At 45.3% G+C, this 27319-nt stretch overlaps 1 protein-coding gene across 5 annotated transcripts in view; it reads left to right on the forward strand.

Annotated features, from left to right (window-relative positions):
* IGF1R (insulin like growth factor 1 receptor) overlaps positions 1 to 27319 on the forward strand; it is a 300961-nt gene that overhangs the window by 25184 nt on the left and 248458 nt on the right. The gene's annotated exons all lie outside the window — the stretch shown is intronic.

A 27319-nucleotide genomic window follows, 5' to 3' on the forward strand; every position in this document is an offset into this window, starting at 1 on the left:
GTTAGTCAAGCAGCATTCGTTCGCTGGCTGCAGGGTCTTATTGCATTGGCTGGTTCATCTGAATAGTATTAAATGCTGTTTATGGGGATGTTTGTCCTTTTTGGCTTACATTAATGCTAATGTTCCTGGTATTCCTCAATATGTATGATGTCTTTTGGTTTAAGAGAGGTTTTCATCATGTTGAAGAATTATCTGTCTAGTTTCCATGGGTAACTAATTAGGGATGGGTGTTGACTGTCATCAGATGTTGTTTTGGTATCCATTTAGATCCAGATGTTGTTGTTGTTATACCCATTAATGTGATGTGGGAATAGATTACCTGGTAGTCATTCCTCAAATTCCTGCCATAGACTGTTTTTGGTTATGGTGGGTGACTGTTTAGATTCGTAACTTGGTTTGCTTACATTGCATTAAAATTTTTTCATCTCTATATTTAAGTGAGATAACTCTATGGTTCTCTTTGTATGCTGTCTTTTCCTGATTTTGCTACCAGGATTATGCTAGCTTTGTAAAATGAATTACCAGTGATTACCTTTTTAACTTCTCTGCAACCATTGATATAGTGGCAATACAGTGTCCTTTGAAGGCTTGGAAGGGCTCACTTGTTAAACAGTTGGAGGCTGATGCTTTAAAAAAATGGATTGTTCTGTGACAACTTTAAAAAATTCTTCCATGGCTATTGGTCTGTTCCAGATTTCTGGGTTTTTTAAAAATCAACTTTGGTAGGTTAAAGATTTCCAGCAAATCAATCTAATCACATTCAAAAATTACAGCTTAGTTGTCTGTAGAATATTCTTTCTGGTGTTATTTCTTCAGTATGTGTTTTCTCATTTCTATTTTTAGTTACTTTTCTTTTTTATTCTTGGTTAGACCTGCCAGTGCTTTCTTTGTTTTGGGCCTCCTTCTCTCTCCCAAAGAACCAGAATTAATTACTTCCTTCTTTAAGCTTCCTTGTATTTTGCTTATGTTAGGATTTTGTCTCTTTACACATCTGCCTTGCTTATCAGGAGCTCCTTGAGGCCAAGCACTCTTGTCTCCTTTCTCTGCACTCTATTTCTTATACACGTCTGTCTACCTGGTACATGACACACACCTGCTTGTTTAATTCTTGCTGTTCATCCACCATCGGCTGTTGCTGTTGTCATAAGGGAGGTTTTCATTGATTGTAATTTGTGCAGTGGAGTTGCATTGACCTTTCAGGCTTTCTGGAGAGGAAGATGGGTTCCTCTTGGGTTCATCCCAAGGGGTAGCTAGCCCCTGGATAAACCTGCAGGTTGATGTAGCATTGTAATTTGCTGGGTAATTGGGGAACTCCAGAGGGTGGCTTGGATAACCTCATGTGGTTCCTGGCTGCAGAGGTTGGAGCAGAGGTGATGATCTACGTAAGGGACAGCTTGGATCCTCTTGGGCTCATGCCGTAGCCTTGGAGCTATTCTTACGGGTGCTGTGACACGTCCTTCACCTCAGTGGAGAATCTTGTCCTATGTAAGTCTGGCTCAGTTTAATTTGAAAATTCTGCTCGTCTCTCTGATTTAGACCTGTATCAAGCCAAGATCCTTGAATTTAGGATTTCTCTGATGTCATCTTGATTATTGTCTGGTACATGTGACCACAGGGAGATTGTCATTATTCAGCATGGGTGAGGTGAGGGAGGATAAATGCTATGATTTCTGTTGGGTCATGTAAAATCGATCTGGAATTTTGATGGAGCCCTTGTACTGTTTCTTTTGAGCTGGGTGATTCTCCATGTAGGATGGAGAGTGATTAGGAAGCAGTTGGCTGCCCTTGAGGATGCCCTCAGTCACAGGATCATCTGGCGGGGGCAGGATTGATGAATGAACGACAGGGTGGATATTTGAGCAGCCTGCACCCTGGAAACATGCAAGCGGCCTGCCATTGCCATCTGGTCACACAGAGTATTCAGTGGTGATCTGGTTTGACATGATTTTGAGTAACTTCCATCTCCCAGTTGATACCAGGGACCTTGCATTTACAAAGGTGATCTGAGTTGTTTTCCAGGAAGGGCTGGGAATATTCTAGGAGAAATGTTTGCTGAGGGTATTCTTCTGGGTGAGCTGGTGTTCCGTTTAGGGCCCAAGGGGACCAACCTTAACATTGAAAAAGCATGTCTGTGCTCTTGGATTATTTTTTTGTGGGGAAAAGTGTCAAATATAAGAGGAGTCTTTTTCTTTAAATAGTTGATTCAGAAACGTTATAGGTTTAATTGAAGAACTTGTCTACATTTTTACATTTTCCTTAGGGACATAGAAACTAATATCTTTCTCTGGGTTGCTTTTAAAATTTATATTTAATGGTTTGTTTTGGGGTCTCAGATGCAGTGGATGGTAATACTGAACTTTTCTTGCTGTGCATTTTGCTTCAGGTGGGCTCTTGGGCAGCCCTTCCCTCCATAGAGTCGATTAACCTCTTGTGTCAGTGACCTCTTTACCTGCCAGTGCATCTTGTATGCACTACACGGTACTGGGGTGATTGGTTTATTTTTCTCTCCTGTCATTGTTATAGGGGTTCTTTAAAGCAGGGAAAATGTTCTTTATTTCCCTAGGGTCTGAGAAAGTGCCTGGCACATAATGGGTGTTCATTAAGACGGGTGGAATTGGGTTGGCATTACTAGGTTTTAGAGGATCTGGCTAGTTTGACTTCAAAGGGAGATAAAGTGCCTTTTCAAAGGTACACCTCAGCGATTCCTCAAGTGATCTGGATGTTTACTTTAGGATTCAAAAAGTAAAGTGTTCCGTTTAGTAGTCTAAGTCTTTCACAATCTGATGGTTCTGTTGAATTTCCTCCGTTGTCCCAGATTTGGGGGCCATTCCTGCTTACAAGGCAGGGAGGTGGCTGGCAAGTCCCCTGGATTCTGCAAAGGGATGTGTCTTCCCTGGGCACTGACCAGCTGGGTTGCAGTTTGTTTATTGCCGTCGGTTTTTAAAGGATGAGGTAATCTTAGCTCAGCTTAGTTCCATATACAGTAGTTTTGTTTGTTGAGGAAATTGTTGTCTATTGAAATTTTTAAGATGTCAGGGATGTTATGAACTGCAGTCCAGTGGGTATCCTCTTACATAAGTGCATCTGACAAGCCAATTTCACAAGCACATCTCATCAGTCACAGTTGGATGGTAAGGTTTATTGTTTAAAGTTTTTTGTTGTGTGTGTGTGTGTGTGTGTGTGTGTGTGTGTGTGTGTGTGTGTTTTAAGTAGGGAAGGGAAGCCTCTATGTAGAAACCAAATGGTTTTAGAGGCCAAGAAATAGCACGAAGGCATGGATGTTTAGAAATCTGGATGTAATTCCTCATTCCTCTTACTCCCTTCCTGATCTCTGGGACACTGAGACACCTGTTACTTGAACTCCTTGTTCAAAATATCAAGATGTAATAAAATGCAAGTGTTGTGACCACCTGGTGGGTATGGATCCCTAGAAGAGCCCTGGAGGCTGATGAGGCCACTCCGAGCAGCATCTTTACCAACTCAGCCTCTGAGCTGAGCCAAGTGCTTTTGTTCATTTGCAAACGGTGCTGCCCATCCCTTAGCCAGTTGTTAAATCACTTTAGCTGTGTTGACAGCCTCAAAAAAGTCACAACTTAAAAAAAAAAAAGTTCGGGGACTTCCCTGGTGGTGCATTGGTTAAGAATCTGCCTGCTGATGCAGGGGACACAGGTTTGAGCCCTGGTCCGGGAAGATCCCACATGCTGCGGAGCAACAAAGCCCTTGCGCCACAACTACTGAGCTTATGCTTTAGAGCCTGTGAGCCACAACTACTGAGCCCGCGTGGCACAACTACTGAAGCCCGCATACCTAGAGTCTGCGCTGCGTGACAAGAGAAGCCACTTCAATGAGAAGCCCACCCACCGCAACTAGAGAAAGCCCATGCACAGCAACGAAGACCCAACAGAGCCAAAAATAATAAATAAACTTATATATTAAAAAAACAAAGAACCAAAGTTTAAAAAAAAAAGTTCAGGGCTTCCCTGGTGGCGCAGTGGTTGAGAATCCGCCTGCCGATGCAGGAGACACGGGTTCGTGCCCTGGTCCGGGAAGATCCCACATGCCGCGGAGCAACTAAGCCCGTGAGCCATGGCCGCTGAGCCTGTGCGTCCGGAGCCTGTGCTCCGCAACGGGAGAGGCCACAACAGTGAGAGGCCCGCATACCGCAAAAAAAAAAAAAAAAAGTTCAAATTTGAGAAAAATGTAAGGGAATGATCCCCTAGGGAGACAGCCTCTGCCTAAAAAATGAAAGCTTTAAAGACATAAATTCTATGTTATAAACAACTTGTAATTTTGATCGTTTTCAATTGTGGCTCCAACAGCCTCTGCGATAGATCTTAAATATGTTTATCACAGCTGGAAAAATGTTTTATTGTCATCTTTGTTTATCATAATATGCCACCTATCTGGTTGTGTCTTACTGTAGCTCTGCTCCTTTGTTTTATGTTTTCTAATAGAAGGGGTGCAGATGAATGTAAACGATACTTACGAATTGAAACAGGAAAAAAAAACAATGTATTCATCCAAAGCTCTTTCCAGGTTATAGCTAGACGTCAGCTGGCAGCCTCCAAGCTGTGGTTTATTGAATAATACTTAGCACAGTCCTCAGTGAAGATCTTTTTATGGCCTTTTGTGAATGTTTTACAAACATAACTAAAGCTTATTCAGATGAGGGCAGGGAGCTTTCTTTATTTTCCTTTTTAAAAGGAGCAAGTTTGGCCATTGGGATGCTACCGTTCAGTGAATGGAGGGAGAATTGCAGTTGGAGGAGCCCCTCCGTGTGCTGAGAGCGTGCGTGGGCTTTGGTCTTGGTAAATCTGGGCTTTCATTTCACCCTTTAGTGACTGATTTGGGGCAAATTATGTAACGCCCCCCACCCCCACCCCCCGAGCTTCTAGATGTTTGGGAAACCCTGTGAAGAGTTGGGTCCCACAGTATGCATTCCACATATACATTTTTTCTTCCTCTTCTTTCCTACATGATTTTTCATAGCCTTGATTTTTGTCCTGCCACTCTGCAGATAACTGGGTACCATTTGTTAACATAATTTGAAAGTTGCAAATTCATTTTAATAATATCTTAGGTCAAGTGTAAAGAGGAAAGTCAGTTTTATGGCTCCAAATCATGCTAGAAAGCTAAATAGAAACCAGTTTTAGATTAATTTTTGTTTCTTTGCCATTCCACCGGATGTATACTGGAGGATCGAATTTCACTAGATTGAAAATCTGAAGATTGATTGGCTCCTAGCATTTCAGAATTCCATTTAACTTTTCAGCAGGAGCTCTTGGCTTTTAAGAACGATGCTGTGTTTGAATTCATGGTTAACCTCACCATGATTTCCGGGAGGTGAATGGAAACTTGGCTGGTGGGCACGTGAGCCCAGCAATGGTGCATTGTGGCCTTTAGACCACCGGGAATTGGCCCTGTGGGTCCTCGCTGAGGCTGCAACTTACAAGGGCACAGACCCCCAACTTCTTCCTTGAGCTGATTAGTGCAGGTAGAGAACCCAGACTCTTGCTCCTCTGGGGTTTTCCATCCTTGGCTTCCTGCTGGACTCTGCTTCCAGATACCCTCCTGGGCCTCTCCTCCTCTGACCTGCTCTGTGCTTGCCCTTTGGCATCTTCCCAGTGGCCAGGCACAACCTCTTTCCCGGGCCTCCAGGAGCAGCCTTGTCTGGCTCGAACAGTGTCTGTATTTGCAGACTGTCTGCCTGGAGTTGCTCTGAAAATGCCTTTTGAGAGCTGGGCCCCCGGGTGGTGCCTCCAGAAGACTGTGGAAGATGGGAGAAGAGTATGCAAGAGACCAGCGTGCTCCTGGTGTGCCAATCTGTTCAGGGCTGGCAGTGGGTCCCAGTGGTCAGCAGCTACCCTCTCCTGCACCCCTTGCAGCCTGATCACCAAACCTTGGGGTTGCAGCCTTTTTGCTTAGTGGGGAAGCTACCAATGTCTAAAACTATTGGGTTGGCCAAAAAGTGCCTTCAGTTTTTAAGTAAAAATAGAAGACACATTTTTCATTTTCACCAAGAACTTTATTGAACAATGTATTCACCCTTTTGTTCCACTACCTTCTGCCATTTTCCAGGCAATTTCATAATTCCATCTTCCTAAAACTTTTTGTCTTTTTGAGCAAAAAAACTGTTCTGGGTGCCTTTTACAGCTTCTAGGGAATTGAACCATTAGGAGAATTTTAGACCTAAATAAATGGAAATCTGAAGGTGCAATGTCTGGTGAGTATGACAGATGAATCAGAACTTCCTAGCCAAGCTGTAGCAGTTTTTGCCTGGTCATCAAAGAAACACGTGGTCTTGCATATTATGGAAGTTTATGCATTTTCTGTTGACTAATTCTGGACGCTTTGCATCAAGTGCTGCTTTCAGTTGGCCTAACTGGGAGCAGTACTTGTTGGAATTAATCATTTGGTTTTCCAGAAGGAGCTCACAATGGAGGACTCCCTTCCAATCCCATCATCTACACAACATCTCTTTATTTGGATGAAGACCAGCCTTTGGTGTGGTTGGTGGTGGTTCGTTTCGCTTGCTTCGTGATCTCTTCCGTTCCACATTGTTGTACAGTATCCACTTTTCATCACCTGTCACAATTTGTTTTAAAAACGGAACAATTTCAGTTACACTTAAGTAGAGAATCCCATGTGGAAATACGGTTAAGAAGGGTTTTTTTTTGCTTATGTGGAACCCAAACATCAAAGCCATTAACATAACCAAGCTGGTGCAAATGATTTTCAGTGCTTGATTTGGATATTTTGAGTGTATTGGCTCTCTCCTGCATGGTATAATGTTGATCGTTCTCAATTAATGTTTTGATTTGATCGCTATCAACTTCGACTGGTCTACCCGACTGTGGAGCAGCGTCCAGCGAGAAATCTCTGGCATGAAACTTCGCGAACCACTTTTTTTTTTTTTTTTTTTGCGAACCACTTTTGACACATTCGATCAGTCACAGCACCTTCTCCATACACTGCACAAATCTTTTTTTTGCATTTTGGTTGAGATTTTTACCTTCCTTGAAATAATAAAGCATAATATGCCGAAAATGTTGCTTTTTTCCTTCCATCTTCAATATTAAAAGGGCTACACAAAAATTCACCAATTTTGTTGTCTTTTTAAAAAATGCACGCTAATATGACAGTTGTCACATACAATCTAACAAAATGGTTTTGAATGAAGTTAAAGACTGCTAAGTGCTACTAGAGCCATCTTACGAAAAAAACCATACGAACCTTTTGGCCAACACAATAGTTTGAACTTTACTTAGAGCAGTGTCAGGAGCAATTGACGGCAGTTTCTTTTCTAATTTTAATTGTATACAAAACAAAAAATTACTTACACATAACATAGAATTTATGATCTTAACCATTTTTAAGCATACATTTCATTGACATTAAATATATTCACATTGTTTTGGAACCATCACCACCATCCATCTCCAGAGCTTTTCACCTTCCCACACTGAAACTCTGTACTCATTAAACACTAACTCCCTATTTCTACCTCCCCTCAGCCCCTGGTAAATACCATTCTACTTTCTGTCTCTAAGAACATGACTACTCTCAGGAACCTCATATAAGTAGGATCAAACACTGTCCCTTTGTGGCTGGCTTATTCACTTAGCATAATGTTTTCAAGATTGATTCATGTTGTAGGTGTATCGGAATTTCTAAAGTCAGAAAAATATTCCATTATATGTATATGACATATTTTGTTTATCATCTCTCAATGGATACTGGGGTTGCTTCTACCTTTGGGCTATTGTGAATAATGCTGCTATGAACATGAGTTTATAAATATCTCTTGGAGACCCTGCTTTCAATTCTTTTGGGTGTACACCCAGAGCTGGAATTGCTGGATCATATGGTAATTCTATGATTAATTTTTGAGGAACCACAGTACTGCTTCTATAAAGGCTGCATCATTTTATATTCCCACCAACAGTGCACAAGGGTTCCAGTTTCTCAGCATCCTTGTCAACATTTGTTATTTTGTTTGCTTACTTGTTTATTGGTTGGTAGTAGCCATCCTAATGGGTATGAGGTGCTATCTTACTGTGGATTTGATTGAGGCCACTTTAAAGTTTCAGCAAAGTTCGGTGAAGTATTTGGACTTTTTATGGACACACACGGACTTAAACATGACGGTTTGGGTAGGAGGAGAGGGGAGAGAGTGTGTGAACTACAGTTAGCAGCTGAGTTTGTACTTGTCATTCATTTGCCCGGTGTTTACTGAGATCCGCTCTTTTTTAGACTTGGGCTGGGTGGGCCCTTGTGAAAGACAGAGAGTAAATACAGTCTCTGCCGCCCAGGGGCTCATAGTCCAGTAGCAGGTGAGCGCCTGAACCCACAGGTTTAGGGAGATGAGTGCTGGCCGAGCAGAGAGGGAAGGGTCAAGTTGGCACCCAGGTGAGTGTTGAAGGCTGGTGTCAAGAAGATGAGTGTTTTGTTAGAAGGAACGCCCGGGAAACCTGTGTACCTGATGTGCTGGAGTTTGGGAACCCAAGGTGGCTCCATGTATTGTCCTTGGAGGGGGAGTCGAGGAGCTGAGGCTGGAGGTATTGGCATGGTCAGATCACAACCCTCACAGGCCATTCTAAGGAGGTTGGGTTTTATCTGGAAGGCACAGGGAGCCTTTGAAGGACTTGAAATTGAAGAATGGGCACCATCAGATTGGTGTTTTAGGAAGACTGCTGTGGTAGCAGGATAGGGGGTGCATTGTAGATGGTTAGGCTGGGGACCCAGCCCCCAGACAGGTGCTGTGTTGTCATCAGGAAAGAGGTGGCAGCAGCAACAGCCAGAACTTGACATCGATGCCGTCGGGCTCCAGAACTGTCATTGTGTAATGGTTAAGTTCGGACAAAGAAATAAAGCTCTTAATAGTTCCAGCTGCAGAACTCTGTCTCATTTTGCCTTCAGATTTTGGCTTTGCTCTCTCTGGCTTCATGGGGAAGGTGGAAGCTACTCATCTCTCAGCTGGAGTTAAAGTTCCTCATGATCCCTGGCCCTGGTTTGGTGATGCAACTTGAGTGTATGTGGAAGTGGACGGCACGTGGGCTCACCTGGAGATGTTTGCTTGTGGAGCCGCATCAGATGCCATGTGCTCTGTGGTTCCAGCAGGAAACGGGGGCTGCTGGACAGAGCGTAGGGTCCCACTGGTTGAGGGCTCTGCATGCCTGCTTGGTATTTAGAGGAGGAGGAGGAGGCTGCTGGCTGGGCTGCCAGTGTGTTCTCTGGTGATCTAAACGTGGATTCTTGTTTCATGAGCAGAGTGCAGGGTTTGGATTGTGACTCCAGCCCTGGCCTGAGTTCATAGTGAGCAGCTGTGCAGAGCTCTCATCACTCTGGTTACTATGTAGATTGTTACCGGGGGGTGTTATGACACTACTATTTCACATATGTACCATTGTGTAGAATTGGCACATATGGGAATGACTTTATAACCCTTTTTTGGGGAGGGGGGCAAGGCTTACCTCTGCTGGGTGTGCTGCATGTTCTCTAGAAACATCTCTGCTTGGCAGCATGTGATGAGGGCTTCATTTCTACCCTGCCACCAGCTAGTGGGGGAATTTTGAAAAAGTCATCTAATCTCCTTAGACACTGGTTTATTCATCTTTGAAGTGGTTTATAGATGCTTAAGGCTCAAGAGTACTTGGTTAGTTATCTGTGACTCAGGAGGCCCACTTTTCTATTTTTTTTTTTTTTTTTTTTTTGCGGTACGCGGGCCTCTCTCTGTTGTGGCCTCTCCCTTCGCGGAGCACAGGCTCTGGATGCGCAGGCTCAGCGGCCATGGCTCACGGGCCCAGCCGCTCCGCGGCACGTGGGATCCTCCCGGACCGGGGCACGAACCCGTGTCCCCTGCATCGGCAGGCGGACTCTCAACCACTGCACCACCAGGGAAGCCCAGAGCTCTTTTTTGAAATTGCATGCAAACTCTGTAGTTTTTTGGAGAAAAGGCTCCAGTTTATATCAGACTTTCTGAGACCCAGGTACTAAAAAAGAAACCATGATTAATCTCAGAGGCTCCCCTTTAGCCCTGGTGCTTCCATGCATCAGCATCTGCATTTGGACGGTTCCTCCATGGCCTGGCCTTTCCTTCCTCCTCCCCTCCTCTGTGTGGTGGGTGTGACTTTGCCTTGCCCAGTTGTCAGTGTCAAGTAAGCAGAACCTCAGCCAGTGTTAGCAAAATTAAATCACTCCAAAAAAAAAAAAAATCAATGTTAGTGAAATTAAGTCACTTGATCTTAAAAGCAGCTTGGAATAACAATTTTTCATCTTTATTGCGTTATTCCCCTCCTCTAGATATCTTACAGTTCTTTCTGTTCGTTTGCTTTTGAGTCCTTTCAAGGAGCAGCAGCTTTGGACAGTTGCAGTAGGTTTTTGGATACTCCAGTTGGGGACCCAGTGGTTTTTCCTAGGTTGATGAATCGGAAAGTATTAATCTAAAATATTAGAAATTATTTACTCAGGAGGAGACCTTGCATAGTTTAAAGGTGATTCAGAAGGCAGGTTAAGATCTTGCCATACTTTCCTGTTGTTACGGGTATCAGTTACCATGTTCTTCTAGCTCTGCCAGGATGCTCCAGGGAGAGCAGTGTCCATACTCATGGACCCTGTTGGACAGAGAGATTCTGTTACCAGAGGTCCAGCTAATGGGTGCGTGAGGGCTGAGGGCCACAGCCAGGGTGCTCCTTGATGGTACTCCCCCCCACCTCCCACAACCTCTAGGCTGTGGGCAGAAGAGTGGGCGTGTCTAGCCCTAGATCAGAATCACAAAATGTTTGTCAGCTCCTTTGGGTGTGGTTTGGGGCCAAGGAGATGGAGCAAGTATGGAATGAACTGCGAGGATTTATTGTCATTTTGATGATGATGATTATTAAAAAATACATGCTTCTGGTAAAACACTTAAACAGAAGGTGAGGAGTGAAAACGCGGAGCTCTCCTGTCTCCACTCTTCTCAGGCTCTTCCTTCTTCCATCCTACTTCCCAGAGGTAAGCTTCGCAGATACTCACTACATGGAGCAAACACGTCGTGTCCTGGGCGTTTTTTAAACATAAATGTGCAATTTGTGGTTTTTCAAGGTAATGTATCTTGGATAGCTTCCTGTAGCAGAGAGATCTACTTTTTTTCTTTTTTCTTCTTTTTTTTTTTTTTTGTTTTTTTGTTTTTTGCAGTACATGGGCCTCTCACTAATGTGGCCTCTCCCGTTGTGGAGCACAGGCTCCGGACGCGCAGGCTCAGCGGCCATGGCTCACGGGCCCAGCCGCTCCGCGGCATGTGGGATCTTCCCGGACCGGGGCACGAATCCGTGTCCCCTGCATCGGCAGGCGGCCTCCCAACCACTGCGCCACCAGGGAAGCCCTACTTTGTTTTTAAAATGGTTTTGCATGTACATGTAATATATGAATGTGTGCTCCTTGTAAAAATTAAAACAGCCCAGAGTCACAGGGTAGAGGTGATAGCTTTCTCTCTCCTTTCCCTGGTATCTCTGAATCCACTCCCCCTGCCCCTAGAAGTAACCACTGCTAACAACTCCGTATGTCTCTTCCAGGCGTTCTCTCCTGTGTGTTTATACACCTGTCGGCAGGTGAGGAGGGAAGCAGCCACAGAGCAATACCGATAGTTTAACAACAACAACAACAAACGTAAATACGATCCCTGTTGTCCTGAGTGTCATCTCCCTCTCTCTGTCTCTGTCTGTCTCTTTTTTAAGTGAACCTGTTCTGTTAGAATAGTTTTAGGTTACACAGAAGTTGCTGTGACAGTACAGAGTCCATATATACCCCTTAACAGCTTCCCCTGTTAACATCCTACGTTGCCATGGTGTGTGTGCCACAACTAAGGAACCAGCATTAGCATATCACTCTTCATTAATGAAACTCAACACTTCTTAAAGATTTCACTAGTTTTTGCCCCATGTGCCTTTTCTGTCCCAGGATCCCAGGCAGGATCCCACATTCATTCATTTAGTTGTTGTGTGTCTGTCACCTCCTCTGGTCTGTGACGGTTTCTCAGACGTTCCTCGTTCTTGGTGGCTGTGACAGTTTTGAGGAACACTGGTCAGGTTTTATGCAGAGTGTCCCTCAATTTGGGTTCATCTGATGGTTTTCCTGTGGTTAGACTGGGATCCTAGGTTTGGGCGGTAGGGGAGACCCCAGAGGTGAATTGCCCTTTGTCAGTGTATCCAGGGAACACACTATCAACAGGACCTACCCCCCAGTGATGTTAACCTTGACTGCTTGGTTGAGGTGGTGTTTATTGGACTTCTCTACTGTAAAGGGGTTTAAAAAATCAGCAACATATTGATACTCTCTGTTCTTTTTAATTGCTCTGTGTTGATCACTGTAAGGAGACCTTGCAGTTTCTTTAAAAGATGGACATTTAGGTTGTTTCCTGGTTTTTGACTTTATAAATAAGATTCCAGGGAATGCTTTCACATTTATCTCTCTGCCCCACCTTATGTGAGGGGTGGGTCCCCAGAAAAGTAGTTACTGGGTCAACGAGTTTCGGGCATTTGAATGTTTGGCTGGATGTTGCCCTCCAAAATGGCTACATGCTTGCATTCCTCCCCAAAGTAGGAGAGCCTCTGTGCCCCTGTCCTCACTCATGCTTGGTGTTAGGAGATTTATACTTGTTGCTATTCTGATAAGTTAAAAATGTTTTAGTTCTCATTTGTCTAGTCATGATGCCCTGGAAGTCTTATAGTAGATGGATGACCGTGAATACTGGACCCTCCAGGAGCATTTGAGAAACCAAGCTCTGCTAGAAATATAAACAAAATGGAGATCTCTTCTGCAGGAATCAGAGCCTTTATCTGAAATCTTTCCCACAGACCCCAGCATTTAAAAGTGGAAAGCGCTCAATACGTGTTACCCCAAGTTTGTTGTTTTCCATCTGATACATCCACGAGAGCTGCTGCCTGATGGTGCGCGTGTTTTGATGGGAAGAGGTACATTTTGCCTCGAGCACCAGGAGACCCTGGGGTGAGGGAGGCCTGGTGGATGCAGGAGTGCTCAATCAGTGGGAGGACCCTGGATTCTCGGTCTTCAGGGTCATTACATTTTGCCCAGGCTTTGGCCCAGGTTCCTTTGACCCATGTCTCCTCTCTCAAGGCATTGACCCTGGAGCATGTAGGCGCAGTGGTGTTCCCTAACCCTGGGGCCTGGTGGACCAGCAGGCCTGGTCCCAGGCGAACACCCTGTTCTTACTGCCCCCCCCTAATTGCTGCCCACCAGCTCCAGCCACAGTGTTGTGACTGGGAGACATGTTAAGCCTCAGAAGCTGGGTGTGGGCTTAGCAGAATGCAGTGGGCACAGGGGTGGGGTTGGCCACGGGCAGACACTGACCCTGCCTGTGAGTGGTGCCACCCGCACGTGGGGAGACAGGATTTGCCGACTGTGGGGACTTGAGACGTTGGTCTGGCCTTTTTTCTCCCTTGCAGAACAACTTCGTTTCAATCGCATACTCGTAGCTTGGTTCTGTGCAGCCCCTGAGCGTGGCTGCTGTCCAGCTGGCTCTCCCTCCAGCCGTGCAACGTGGGGAACACAGCCGCAGAGGACTCCCCCTCCCAGGGGTTTGTTTGTCCCCTGAGAGAGGGTCATCTGTTTTCTGTGTTTCCCTGCTGTCCAGGGTAGAATTCTTAAAGGCGGCATAGTACATTATCCTAAAGAGGAGACATGGGAGAAAGTTTGGACTCTCTCAGAGCGCCTGAGGTGGGACCACCCAGCAGCACCTGTCTCGTTTCTGGTTTCCATTTGGAAACATGTCCATTATCCGGTACCAAGGAGCACTTGAAGGAATCCCATTGCACTTAATTGCCATACTTTTATGTCTCCAGGTTTTGTTTTTGTTTTAAAGCATAATTATTCTTGTCTATACCATGCTGCTGACTTTTAAGCAAATGAACATAGTACAGGCTGGGTAAGGATGCAGGGAGACTGAATTGGAGGGTTGTTCGAGGGGTTACCCTCTGCATCGTTTGTTCACGTCCACCCATTCCATGGCAGGCTCTGTAATCCTCTGTGACAGCCTAGCAAGTGGGCATGCCTGTCACCCCTTCACCAATGAGAAGGAGCCTTGGGCAGGCTCCAGGCTCCCAGCTGTGCTGCTGGGTGGCTTTGTGAATATCTGCCACTTTCCTGGAGTGAGGGGTGGTGGCAGCCTGGTGTTCCCCCCTTCCCCTGGGACCTCAGTGTGCAGTGCTCCCTGGCCCCAGCACCCCTGAGTCCACTCACCTGAAGGGCATGGCTGAGATGGATGCAGATGCTGTGGCTGTATTTGGCCCCTTGCACCTCACTAAGTAGTTTGCTTTAAAGGCAAGTGTCACTCAGTTTCTCAGAGTCCTCCAGGTACTTGAGAATTATATTGTTATAAACCTGAACTTGTGAAGAAAAAAAAAAAGAGCTTCTCAACTGCTGTGAAAGAGCATATAGATTTTTTGATTGGGTGGTAACTCTCTTAACATTAGGGCATCTTGGTGTGATCTGAATTTCAGCACCAGATAAAGACCGTGTGTGCTAAGGTTGAAGGGGCCGACTTCTCTGGGACTTGCAGAGGAAAGTTTGACCCGTTTCTGAGTAGAATTGTTATAAACAACAACGGATACGTGGAAGGAAATCTATTTGAGGACTGAGATAAAAGTGGGCATGTGATTTCATGGGAACACGGGGTGATGAGTGGCAGTTGTCTGATGGAGTTGAAATCCTGTGTTCCGAATCTGTGAGCTCCGCCTATATCCTCCGAGGAAAACTTTGCCTGTGCAGGAAGAGTTCTCGGAGTTGGACGAAAAGTGTATTTTCTGTCTTTATTTTTTCCCCATGGTTTCTGAACAAAAACAAGAATTTGACATTCTTCAGTGGAATTAACTTGTGGCAACAGTATATGCTTTTCCATGGAATAAGAGGTCAGAAACAATAGCAGTTTCCCCCCAAGGCAGGGTTTCATCCCTTTACATGTGTGTTGAGGTATCTGTAAGCCTCTTATGTGAGGGGTCAGGGCTTTGGGGTTGACAGAGGTGTCCACCCTACGAGCTTGGTCAGATGTCTCTCGAGGTGCATGGGCTGTGGAAGGGCCTCTCTTCTGGTCTCAGGCCCTGGGCGGTAGCATCCTTGCCAGCCTTGCAGTATCTCTAAAAAGGAATTTTCTGCTCAGAATCATGTGAGGGAATCCATATGTAAGCCCCAGCTCTGGCCCCTGGTGACGGACCAGTCCCAGGTGGGTCATTTGTTGATCACTGTCCTCAGCTGTCAACAGGGCAGATATCACTCCCACAGAGTTACCAGCAGTAGGTGCAGTCAAGCTTATAAAATCTCTGAAATGTGCAGGTCCACAGAAATCTTTATCACCTCTTTAGGCAGCCCATTCTGACCTCAGATAAATCCTATTGTGTGTTCTTATATGGAACCCAAAGCCTTTGCCCTGTGTTGGTTCTATGTTCTGTGTTCCCATTTCCGCATCAGCTTCACATAGAACCCAGCCAGCCCTCCTTCCTGTGGACCTGCGAATGCTTGTTTTCTGCAGCTGTTACCTATGAGATGGTTTTCAGGTCCCTCTTCCTCCTGGCTGTCACTTGGATGCTCTCCCATTTTCTCTCTTCTCTTTTAAAGTGTGGAGACAGAAACCTAGTTTTGGGGACCTCTCATCTCCCCTTACTTTACAGAGCCTCCCCGAGTATAGTCTAAGACTGGCTGACTTTTTTTTTGGCAGCCAAAACGCCCCATCGTCACATACAGAAATTGTATCCAGTTAAATCTCCTAAGTCTTTTTCACACCTCCTACATTTGTGCATTTCTTTTTTTGCATCCAAGTGTCCAAATAACATTATTTCCTCTATTGCAATTCCAATCTGTTGATCTTTTTATCTCATGACTCTGTCATCCAGTGTATTTGCCATCTCTCCAAGAAACTTGTCATCCTTGAATTTGATAAACATTTTATCTGTGCCATCGTTCAAGTAATTGATAAAGTTGTTGAAACATACAGAAAGAGCCTGGTGGCCTTCCACTAGAGACTTTCTTTGTGCCATTCATGAATCAGCACATCGGAGGGTGAATTGTGCATTTACGAAGCTATTCAAATGTAGTTCGTATTGTTTCACCTTGTTGGCAAGGGTATGATGAAATTTTAACAAGGCACTGTAGATGAAGTCTTATGCCCCCGCAGTCTACCAATTTAAAAAGTCCTCAGGCCAAGAAGGAAAAAAAAACCCAAATTTCCAAGTCATTGTGTTTTATGATGGTTTATGGTTTATGATCCATGGCTTCACTTTGCAGCAGTGTTTTTCTTCTGTTTCTGCCTTTGGTTGATAATATGAGAGTACAGAGAGGGAATGTTACTATGGTGGCTTGGGTGTTGGGCTGTTACGTAGAGCAGAGTGGGATTGAACTGCTTGGGAGAAAGGCATTTAACTGATCTTTTGGGGAGCCAAGGTCTGGGAGGGTACTGGTCTAGGATGTCCACTCCTGGCAGGATGCTGGGAGTGTCTTCCTGGAGGCTGCTGTCTAGGCAGCCATGGCATGGATAGAGATATTCTGAATGCAGAGGGTACCCGGCCTCGGTAAAGTTGCAGCATCTCTCAGTGAAGGAGTCAAGGATGCGATGGGCCTCCAGATGCTTGGATAAGCACACAGTGGAAGAAGTACCTCTCCCTTGGAGAAGAGGTGAATCTGGAGGTGTTAGAGCAGCATAATAAATGCCGAAGCTGTAGAAAATACAAAGGCCTTGGCAAAAGTGGGAGTGAGGACTTAAGGGCAGGAGTTGCGGCAAGGGGACAGGCTGGAGCGTGACGGAATTTTCTCGTGCTCACCCCACCACATTTTACAAAGCAAGAACTGCGTGGAGGTACGGCTGTATCAGGCTATATAGGAAATGACCTGGGAACAGCAAAAGTTAGAAAATTGATAAACTAGTATGAGAATTCTGCCCTTGAATCACATCTGACAGAGAGGTCAGCCACAGTCTAGTTTGCAGGGGTGGGGCCTTGCAAGTGGGGTTTTTAGCTTCTGCCTACTTTGTATAGGGGTGTCTGTAGGTGCCCACCTGTCTGACCACTTAATACCTGCCTTGTGTGCTCAGAGCCCATTTCCATGGAGAGTCTGTGCAGGACTCTTATGAGGCCCCTGATTTGTGCCCTGGGGTCTCTGGTTGTACTGGGTGCAGCCCCCCAGTTATGCCTGGCCTGGCAGCTTATTTCTAAATGCCCCACTCATCTGTGGCAGAGCTGCTTTCCTTCCCACTGGGTTCTCTTCGGTCCTGGGTGGTGGATGGGCTGTGTGGCCTGCTTTTAGCTGTTCATATACCCTTGTGTGACCCATGAGGGGCAGAATAAAAACAGTGAAAATTCTCCCCTGTGCTTTTAAAAAATTGTGGTAAAATACACATAACATAGAATTTACCATCTTAACCGTTTTTAATTGTCAGTCATGTTAAGGTTGTACAACCAATCTCAATCTCCAGAACTTTCTTCATCTTGAAAAGCTGAAACTGTACCCATTAAACAACTCTCCATTCCCCCCTCCCCCAACCATTCTATTTTCTGCCTCTTTGAACTTGACTGGTGTATGTGGTAGAATCATACAGTATTTGTTCTTTAGTGACTGGCTAATTTCCACTCGGCATCATGCCCTTAGGGTACATCCATGTTGTAGCAGGTGTCAGAATTTTCTTTCTTTTTAAGACTGAATACTGTTTCGTTGTATGGACAGACCACATTTTATTTATCCAACCAATTTCTCCTTTTGGCTGTTGGGAATAATGCTGCTGTGGACATGGGCATATAATCCTCTATACTTTGGTTTCATTACTGACCACTGCCAGAATGACCATTCCCAAACTCCATATTTTTATGATATGCCCAGACCCCTCAGTTGCACTTTTCCATTGCCTTATGAGTGCTGGGATGCTGGCTCCCGCTGGGGTTTCCCTTGGCTTCTTTAGTGCCTTCAGTTCCAGGCTTCTCTTTGCCCCCCTGCTCTCCCTCAGACCTCTCCCTCCCCTTTCTCCTCTGTTTAACTCTGCCCCCCACGCCCCCCCACCCCGCCCCGGCCCTGGGCCCAGCTCCATGTGGTCCCTGCTGAGGTCAACAGGCCGAGAAGAGAACACTTCTTTCTTGGAGCCCCTGCTGTGTGTAGCTTGCGGTGAGTGCTTGCTTGCTTGTCGTGGGATAACTCCCCTCTCTGGGCATCTGAGCTGGGTGTCTTGTTATGTTTTGTGTGATGGTTCTCTGTAGCAGGTATGCGTTGGCTCCTGGGGCATCCACAGGGGTGTTATGTTTGTCTGAGTGTGCATCCATCCCGCGGTGCTGGCTGTGTGAGGTTCACTGCAGGTGAGCCCTGGGCTCTGCCCTGGGGGGCACGGGGTGTGTGGTTTTAGGGCCCATCAGGACTGGCTGCTCCGTGAAGGCAGGAACGTGTTGGCTTTGTTCACTGCTGACTTCCCAGAACCTGGAAAGTACACGTTAGCACTTGGGAGGTGTTTTATAAGTATTTGTTGGAAGAATGAATACATCTAGTCCCGTACCCTCATCTGAATCAGGAGGAAACTGAGGCACGGCAGTGAAGGACCAATCTCAGGCCAAGTGGTGGGTGGTTGGAGATGGAACCAAGAGTTATCTGGTCCCTGAAGACCGATCTGGTGCCCCTCCCCTCTGTCAAAGGCCCCCAATCATATTCAAAGCCTCAGCAATTCAAGGGGCTGACCTTTAACACCACATCCATGAAGAACTGCCTTAAAGTACAGGGGGAAAGATACGTGGGGTTTCTGCACTGATTATCAGCTTGTTTAGATAGCAGGCTAATTGAAAGAGTACAGGTCACTTAAGGGAACTGGAGCATCGTAGAGCCAAGTAAAATACTTTTTAAATGAGTATGTGAATTCTAACTGCAATGATATGTGTTCTACCAAAGCCAGTGAGATAGAATGGGGGCCACAGGGGCGACTTTTATTTTAGAAGGCTTACCTGTTTCTGAGTAGAAAATCCGAAATCATAAGGAAGAGGGAAGAGAAGGCAGACGAAACACATTTTCCAGGTCAGGCTGCAGCATGTCTTCTTGCCTCTGTTTGGTCCTACTGTATACCTCCCGCAGGGCCTGAGCCCCATAGCACCATCCACTGGCTGCATAGATCCAGGGTTTGGAGGCTGGGGCGCTGCCACACCTGCACTGTGGTGTGCCTGGGTAGTGGTGAGGCTTCCACAGGGCCCATGGGGGCCGGAGCAGGTGGCTATAACCAAGGGAGTCTCGTCCCCGTGTGCTGCTTCATCAAAAGGGCAACCAGCCGTCAGAACTGGAAATAAGTAGAAAGGATGGGAGGCTTTCATAAAGGTGCTTTTGAAATACAGAGACTTGGAAAGAATATTGGACTTTCGATATTTTAAGATCAGAAAGGGATTTGGAGTAACCGTCAGAGCAGGCACAGTTGTTTTTAATGAAGACCCAGGAAAACAGTTGGTGCGCCTCCGTTGAAGCAAATACAGCTTCCTTCTTTACCAATCTGTCTGGCCCCAGATGCTGTATGCGATGGGGACGCTGGGGCTTGTGTTCCCTACAGCCTTTGAATTAATTCCCGGTAAGTTTCCATTTCTTCATTGGCAGGCAGGATGTAAACATCTCACTTGTCTTTGTAAGTTCTGTGCCACATTGTAGCACTCTGTTTTCAAGTTCAGAGCCTTCAGGACGACATATTATATGTGCATGGGTTTTTAGGTTGTGTATAGTAGACATGGCTTTTATGTGGGGCAGTGAGCACATTGAAAATTACACTTGATTTTTAATTTCTGTCCCCAGAGTCACCTGTGTAATGCAATTCCTTACATTCTTTTTTTTAATTTTATGCCATGCTTTTTTAAAAAAAATCTTTCATTTTATTATTATTATTTTTGGCCGAGTTGGGTCTTCGTTGCTGCACGCGGGCTTTCTCTAGTTGTGGCGAGCGGGGGCTACTCTTCGTTGTGGTGCGCGGGCTTCTCATTGCTGTGCCTTCTCTTGTTGCGTGCGGGCTTCAGTAGTTGTGGCGCGAGGGCCCAGTAGCTGTGGCTCACGGGCTCTAGAGCGCAGGCTCAGTAGTTGTGGCACATGGGCTTAGTGGCTCTGTGACATGTGGGATCTTCCCAGACCAGGGCTCGAACCCATGTCCCCTGCATTGGCAGGCGGATTCTTAACCACTGCGCCACCAGGGTAGTCCCCCTTACATTCTTAAGATCGCCTTCAGTTATCGAATGTGTCAGGTGGCCGGACTGCAGTCTGTGCAAAATATAAATGTACATACACAATGTAAATACATCCTCATTGATACAGAAAGATAAAAAGACTTAACATGAATTGTGTCTGTTTACATTTACACAGAAAATTCTACTTTAACAAACTTTGGAGTATCAGTAGTGTTTGTTACCACAACATTGTCTTTTTTTCCCCATCTCTGAGTTTTTGGTTGGTTCCAGTCTACTGAGGAGAAGCTGGTAGAAAGAAACCCTGCCTTCCCTGAGCACAATAGAGGGTGTGCTGAGACGTTGACTCAGGGAAGGGGCCACTGACTCAACAGCCGCGGGTGGACTGGGGGGCACTAGGGACATTCCAACTCCACCCCCTTTTCCTTCTGCTTTGCTGTGCTTCCTACATTGTGTCTGTGGGATGCTTGGGGATTTTCTGGTGAAGATCACATTAAGAACTACAGGTGCACAGACTTTTCCTGCATCACATAGCAAATGCAGTGGGCAGGGAGGGTAGTGACAGGTAATGGGGGGGCGGTTAAAGGATTATTTTCTGGGGCAGCGGTTCTCAAAGGGTGGTACCCAGGCCAGCAGGATTAGCATCACCCAGGCACTTACTAGAAATGCAAGTTCTCAGGCCCCTGCATTCTGTGTTTTACCGAGCCCTCCAGGTGGTTCTGATGCACGCTCACAATTTTGAAGACTGTCCTTCAACCTGCAAAATGAAATTGACCTACTGAGCACTTGTCTCAGTCTGCTTCCTAGCATCTGCCCTGCTGTTACCCTTGTTCTTTGCCTGTCGCACAGGCTACACCCCTGGGGTTCCCCTGAACTGCCACCAGCCACCTCCAGGTATGTGCCCCCCTTCTCCCTGCCTGCCTGCCTTTCCTGGCAAGACCCTGTTCATCTTTCAGGTCATCCTCAGGGATCCCCTCCTCTGAGAAGGCTTCCTGATCTCCCCAGAGGTGGGGAGTCATGGGCCCCCTTCTTTGCGGTTCCTGAGCCCTGTTCATTGACTATTAAAACTTTTGTTTTACTTTCCACTGGCTTGAGAGGTGGTTGCTATGTCTCCTTGCACAAAACTCAGCTACACATGAATCCTCTCCTAATCTCTTGAATCGGTGTGGCTTTCACAGAGTGATAGCGTCTAGAGGGAGTTTTGCAGTACTAAGTTATTGGTTCCAAAGAGTTAATTTTAAGGGAAATAAGGAATGCTTATCCTGGGCCGATGGCCAAGACATCGGTTTTGTTATGTTGGATTTTACCACCAGAACCAGAGATGACAACTGGTTCACGAATATGTTTTTCTTTCATTATTTGCCTGTAGACCTGCAGGAAAGTGATGCTAATTATGCTTCCCGATGTTTTTTATTTCTAAGTACAGCTAAGACTGTCCCATGTCCCATATTTTTAAAGAAGAGTTGATCAAAGTGGAGAACATTTTAATTAGATAACTACCTCTGCTATTCTTTAATGGAATTGGTGTCAGAAGGCTAATCCACAATTTTGCTCATTTCCCCCCTTTTTTATATATTAGTAATATTTAGATGGTGACAACACAATGGATGAATGTTTTTATTAATGTTTAATTTATGTAGTAATATTGCCTCAAGCTTATTACCGTCGACAGGAACACAAAAGCCCTTATCTGACTCTGTGACAGCCTCTGTGGGGTAGGTATGAACAGCCCATTTTGCAGGTGTGGAAAATGAGGCTTAGAGACAGGTGGGATGTGACCCGTTGAGGTCAGGAGCCAAGCAATAGCACTCCAGGGCTTGGACCTGAGTCACCCCATTTTTCTTCTTCTAGGACCCAGGATTGTGTTTAATATTGAGCATATCATGATGCAATTGTAATTGAATTTCTTGTATATCTCTTCCAAATACTTAGATACACAGCTTTTAGGGGGTTTCTCAACAAATGCTTTTCATTAGCCCTTCTTATATTAGCAGTTCTTAGGGATTTATTTTCCAAAGATGTATAGTTTGTTTATGCCATTCACTCAAGTCCCTAGAGCAGAAATTCTGCCTTTTTGATGTTTTAAAAATACCTAGGAATTTGGGGGGAATAGTATTTCTTTCAATGGAAAGACTATTTAAAATGGTATTTTGGGGGAAGTGACTTCTACCCCACCCCCTTGCCGGCCCTGGCCGGCCGGCCTGCCTTCTTCCCTGCGAGGTGGCCAGGCTTGGGTCCCAGGCCACCACTGGCCCCTCCAGTCCTCTCCCTTGCCCGCGCCCTGCTCCCTGTGTTGATGGTTCTACATCTGTTTCGGTTCTGCTGTTGCTGTTTCAGGGCTTCAGGGCTGCTGCCCAGGCCCCTATCCTTACCTTCCAGCTGTGCTCTTTCCCTCTGCTTCCTGCTTGGCTTCAATTCCATGAGCTTTGGTGATTCTTTACAGGCCAGCCTGCGATCTCACATGCCAGTGCCTTTCTAAGGTTTGCGAGTTCTTTGGCTCTCTGTTGCTTTGAAAAGGGAGAAGTGGTGTTTTACAATTTCCTTTTAATCACCAATGAGTAGTAGCGAGGGTATGCCTTTCCTTCCTACACTGTGTGGAATATACTCACTCCCTCAACGCTTGTATTATTTCGCGGCACAAATGAAGCATCCTGTATTCTCTTTCCTGTTTGTGGCTTGTGCCTTCCGAGCACTGTGCTATCATTAATGGTCCAACTGGGTTTTCCCTCTTCAGTTTCTATCACAAAACACCCCGAAGACTGACAGTGTCACTGATGGAATCCAAAATGTCTGGCGGTCGGGTCCTGCCTTGCACTTTGTGGCTTGGGCTTGTCTTTTCTTCAGGAAGAAGTGGGTAGTTTCTCCCTACTTTTCTTCTATAAATGGGGAAAAAGTGTCCAGTGTGGAGGCACCTCTTTCATTTGAAGAAGCTGTTGGTTCTGGCCCTGTAGTGTGGCCTCTGTGAATGGAATGGTCTATACTGGCTGTGGAGAGGAGCCAGGAGGCAGAGTAAAAGGGATTCTTCCCTAGTGTCTGTTTTGGTGTCCATAGAAAACTTCAGCAAACTTTAGTTTTGTGTCTTTATGCTCTTTCCCTGGGTACTGAATTTTCTGGTCTGTTGGAAATGATAGCAGACATTTATTGATGCTAACACTTGCTAGTATCATCAATATATGAATATCGATATGAATATAACAATAATAGATTGCATCCAAGTATTCCTCTATAAAAACTTCTGTTTACTATTTAGGAGCAAACTAATATACTTAATTTATAATAGCATGGAAGGAATATGAATGTTTGGACTGGGCATAGGAAGGAATAAATAGTACAAAAGAAAAAAAAAAGACTTTCTCGTTGAGTCATTGGCCTGAAGCTGTCGTATGTCTTGATTTGGAGAGTCCTCTGGGGGCAAATACCTGATGGAGACCTTGTTCTCTCCGTTTCACTTCAGGAAAGGGGAGCAGGAGTGGGAAGCAGGATTCAAGGCTTCTTTGGCCCTAGTCGGGCAGCACATCTTTACTGCAGCTGCTGTGTGCCCGACGTTAGGCCTGGGAGACAAAGCAGTAAACAAACAGGGCAGAGCCTGTGCTTTCAGTGGGGGTAATAGACAGTGATCACTTGGCTAAACACATCCTTTCAGGTATTGACACTTTTCAGACATGAAAAGTGCTCTGAAATCGATGCAATGGAGAAGTGAGGGAGGGAGAGGTAGTGAGGGAGTGCTGGTGAAGCTAGGGTGTTTGGGCAAAGCTCTGAGGAGGTGACATTTGAATGCAGCACCCCATGATGGGAATGAGGCAGACATGTGACAGGAGGGGTGGGCGATGGACCCCAGACAGCAGGGGATGAAGGAAGGCGCTTGGGGGCCTAAGTGCACTGAGTGACAACATACTAGAGAAGAGGTAGAAGGAGGCCTGGGTGGTGCGGGCTGGATTCTGGGGAGGCTGTCGCTGTTGTCCAGGCTGGAGAGGACGGTGGCTCAGGTCAGAGTGAGAGCGGTGGATGGAGACAGGTGGACGTGGAGAAAGGCACTCGCTGTGCATGTGTGTTAATGATGTGTGGACCGTGCACAGCTGCTGTTTCAGGCACCGGAGATAGAATTGTGAGCTAAATAGAAAATCACTTCCTGTCCTCCTGGGGCTGATGTCGCAGTGAGAGTGGTCAGCATGAGAAGAAAGGCCAGGGCTTGGTCCTGAGGAGGGTGGACACGCCCTGGGGGGGAGTGGATGGCGTGGTCAAAGAGCTGTGGTGGGAAGAACATCTGAGATTCCCACAGGCTTGGGAGCTGGAGCCAGGAGGACCATTTTTCTCAGCTTTCCTGAGATACTATTGACATTAAAATATGGCAAACATAAGTTTAAGGTGTATGGTGTGGTGATTAGATACATGTATATATGGCAAAATGATCACCAACATAAGGTCAGTTAACACCTCCATCCCCTCACAAAAATACGATTTCTGCACATCTGTGGTTTTAACGCTTAAGATCTACTCTCTTAACAGCTTTCAAGTATATAATTCAGTATTGTTCATTATGGTCACCAAGCTGTGTATTCGCTCCTCCAGTCCTATTGGGGAGTTTATACCCTTGGACCAACATCTCCCCTGGCCCCTGGCAACCACCATTCTAGTCTATTTCTATGGGTTTGGCTTTTTTAGATTCCACATAAAAGTGAGAACATAGTGTTTGCCTTTCTCGTTTGACATTTCAATAAGCATGAGGCCCAAGAGGATGTGTGGCTGCACTGGATACCATGTGGTATGGGGGGGAGAGGAGAATCAGGAATGACTCCTTGGTTTTTGATATGAGCAGTTGAGGGAATGGGAGTGTCAGTGACCAAATATGGAAGCTTGGGAGGCAGACTGGGGTGGGGGTGGAGGACATGAGTTATTAGACTCCTAAGTGGACCCATGGAGTAGGCAGGTGGATATTCAACTGCAGAGCTCAGAGCTCTGGGACTATGACACGCCACTGAGAATGAACCAGTGTAGGGGCGGCACACGAAGCCTGTTGCCCACGTGAAATGACAGAGGTCAGGTCGAAGAGGAAGGGTGGACAGTGGGTATGTGGGATCAGAGGGGCCTAGAGAAGGAGGCAAGGCCAGAAGACTCTGAAGAGGTCAAGTAAGATGAGGACTGGAACTGTCCTTGTTTTTTTTTTTTTTTTTTTTTTTTTTTTAAACATCATTACTGGGGTATAATTGCTTTACAATGGTGTGTTAGTTTCTGCTGTACCACAAAATGAATCAGCTATACATAAACATATATCCCCATATCTCCTCCCTCTTGCGTCTTCCTTCCACCCTCCCTATCCCACCCCTCTAGGTGGACACAAAGCACCAAGCTGATCTCCCTGTGCTATGTAGTGTATATATATCCATACCACTATCTCACTTCGTCCCACCTTACCCTTCCCCCTCCCCATGTCCTCAAGTCCATTCTCTACGCCTGCCTCTTTATTCCTGTCCTGCCCATAGGTTCTTCAGAACCATTTCTTTTTTAGATTCCATATATATGTGTTAGCATACAGTATTTGTTTTTCTCTTTCTGACTTACTTCACTCTGTATGATAGTCTCTAGGTCCATCCACTTGACTACAAATAACTCAGTTTCGTTTCTTTTTATGGCTGAGTAATATTCCATTGTATATATGTGCCCCATCTTCTTTATCCATTCATCTGTTGATGGACATTGAGGTTGCTTCCATGTCCTGGCTATTGTAAATAGAGCTGCAATGAACATTGTGGTGCATGACTCTTTCTGAATTATAGTTTTCTCAGGGTATATGCCCAGTAGTGGGATCTCTGGGTTATATGGTAGTTCTATTTTTAGTTTTTCAAGGAACCTCCATACTGTTCTCCATAGTGGCTGTATCAATTTACATTCCCACCAACAGTGCATGAGGGTTCCCTTTTCTCCACACCCTCTCCAGCATTTATTGTTTGTAGACTTTTTGATGACGGCCATTCTGATGGGTGTGAGGTGATACCTCATTGTAGATTTGATTTGCATTTCTCTAATGATTAATGATATTGAGCATCCTTTCATGGGTTTGTTGGCAGTCTGTATACCTTCTTTGGAGAAATGTCTATTTAGATCTTCTGCCCATTTTTGGATTGGGTTGTTTGTTTTTTTGTTATCGAGTTGCCTGAGTTGCTTATAAATTTTGGATATTAATCCTTTGTCAGTTGCTTCATTTGCAAATATTTTCTCCCATTCTGAGGGTTGTCTTTTGGTCTTGTTTATGGTATCCTTTGCTGTGCAAAAGCTTTTAAGTTTCATTAGGTCCCATTTGTTTATTTTTGTTTTTATTTCCATTTCTCTAGGAGGTGGATCAAAAAGGATCTTGCTGTGATGTATGTCATAGAGTGTTCTGCCTATGTTTTCCTGTAAGAGTTTTATAGTGTCTGGCCTTACATTTAGGTCTTTAATCCATTTTGATTTTATTTTTGTGTATGGTGTTAGGAAGTGTTCTAATTTCCTTCTTTTACATGTAGCTGTCCTGTTTTCCCAGCACCACTTATTGAAGAGGCTGTCTTTTCTCCATTGTATACTCTTGCCTCCTTTATCAAAGATAAGGTGACCATCTGTGTGTGGGTTTATCTCTGGGTTTTCTATCCTGTTCCATTGATCTATGTTTTTGTTTTTGTGCCAGTACCATACTGTCTTGATTACTGTAGCTTTGTAGTATAGTCTGAAGTCCAGGAGCCTGAGTCCTCCAGCTCCATTTTTCTTTCTCAAGATTGCTTTGGCTATTCGGGGTCTCTTGTGTTAACATACAAATTGTGAAATTTTTTGTTCTAGTTCTGTGAAAAATGCCATTGGTAGTTTGATAGGGATTGCATTGAACCTGTAGATTGCTTTGGGTAGTAGAGTCATTTTCACAATGTTGATTCTTCCAATCCAGGAACATGGTATATGTCTCCATCTGTTTATATCATCTTTAATTACTTTCATCAGTGTCATAGTTTTCTGCATACAGGTCTTTTCTCTCCTTAGGTAGGTTAATCCTAGGTATTTTATTCATTTTGTTGCAGTGGTAAATGGGAGTGTTTCCTTAACTTCTCTTTAAGATTTTTCATCATTAGTGTATAGGAATGCAAGAGATTTCTGTGCATTAATATTATATCCTGCTACTTTACCAAATTCATGGA

Source organism: Kogia breviceps, chromosome 3, assembly GCF_026419965.1.
Source record: "Kogia breviceps isolate mKogBre1 chromosome 3, mKogBre1 haplotype 1, whole genome shotgun sequence".
Taxonomy (NCBI): domain Eukaryota; kingdom Metazoa; phylum Chordata; class Mammalia; order Artiodactyla; family Physeteridae; genus Kogia; species Kogia breviceps.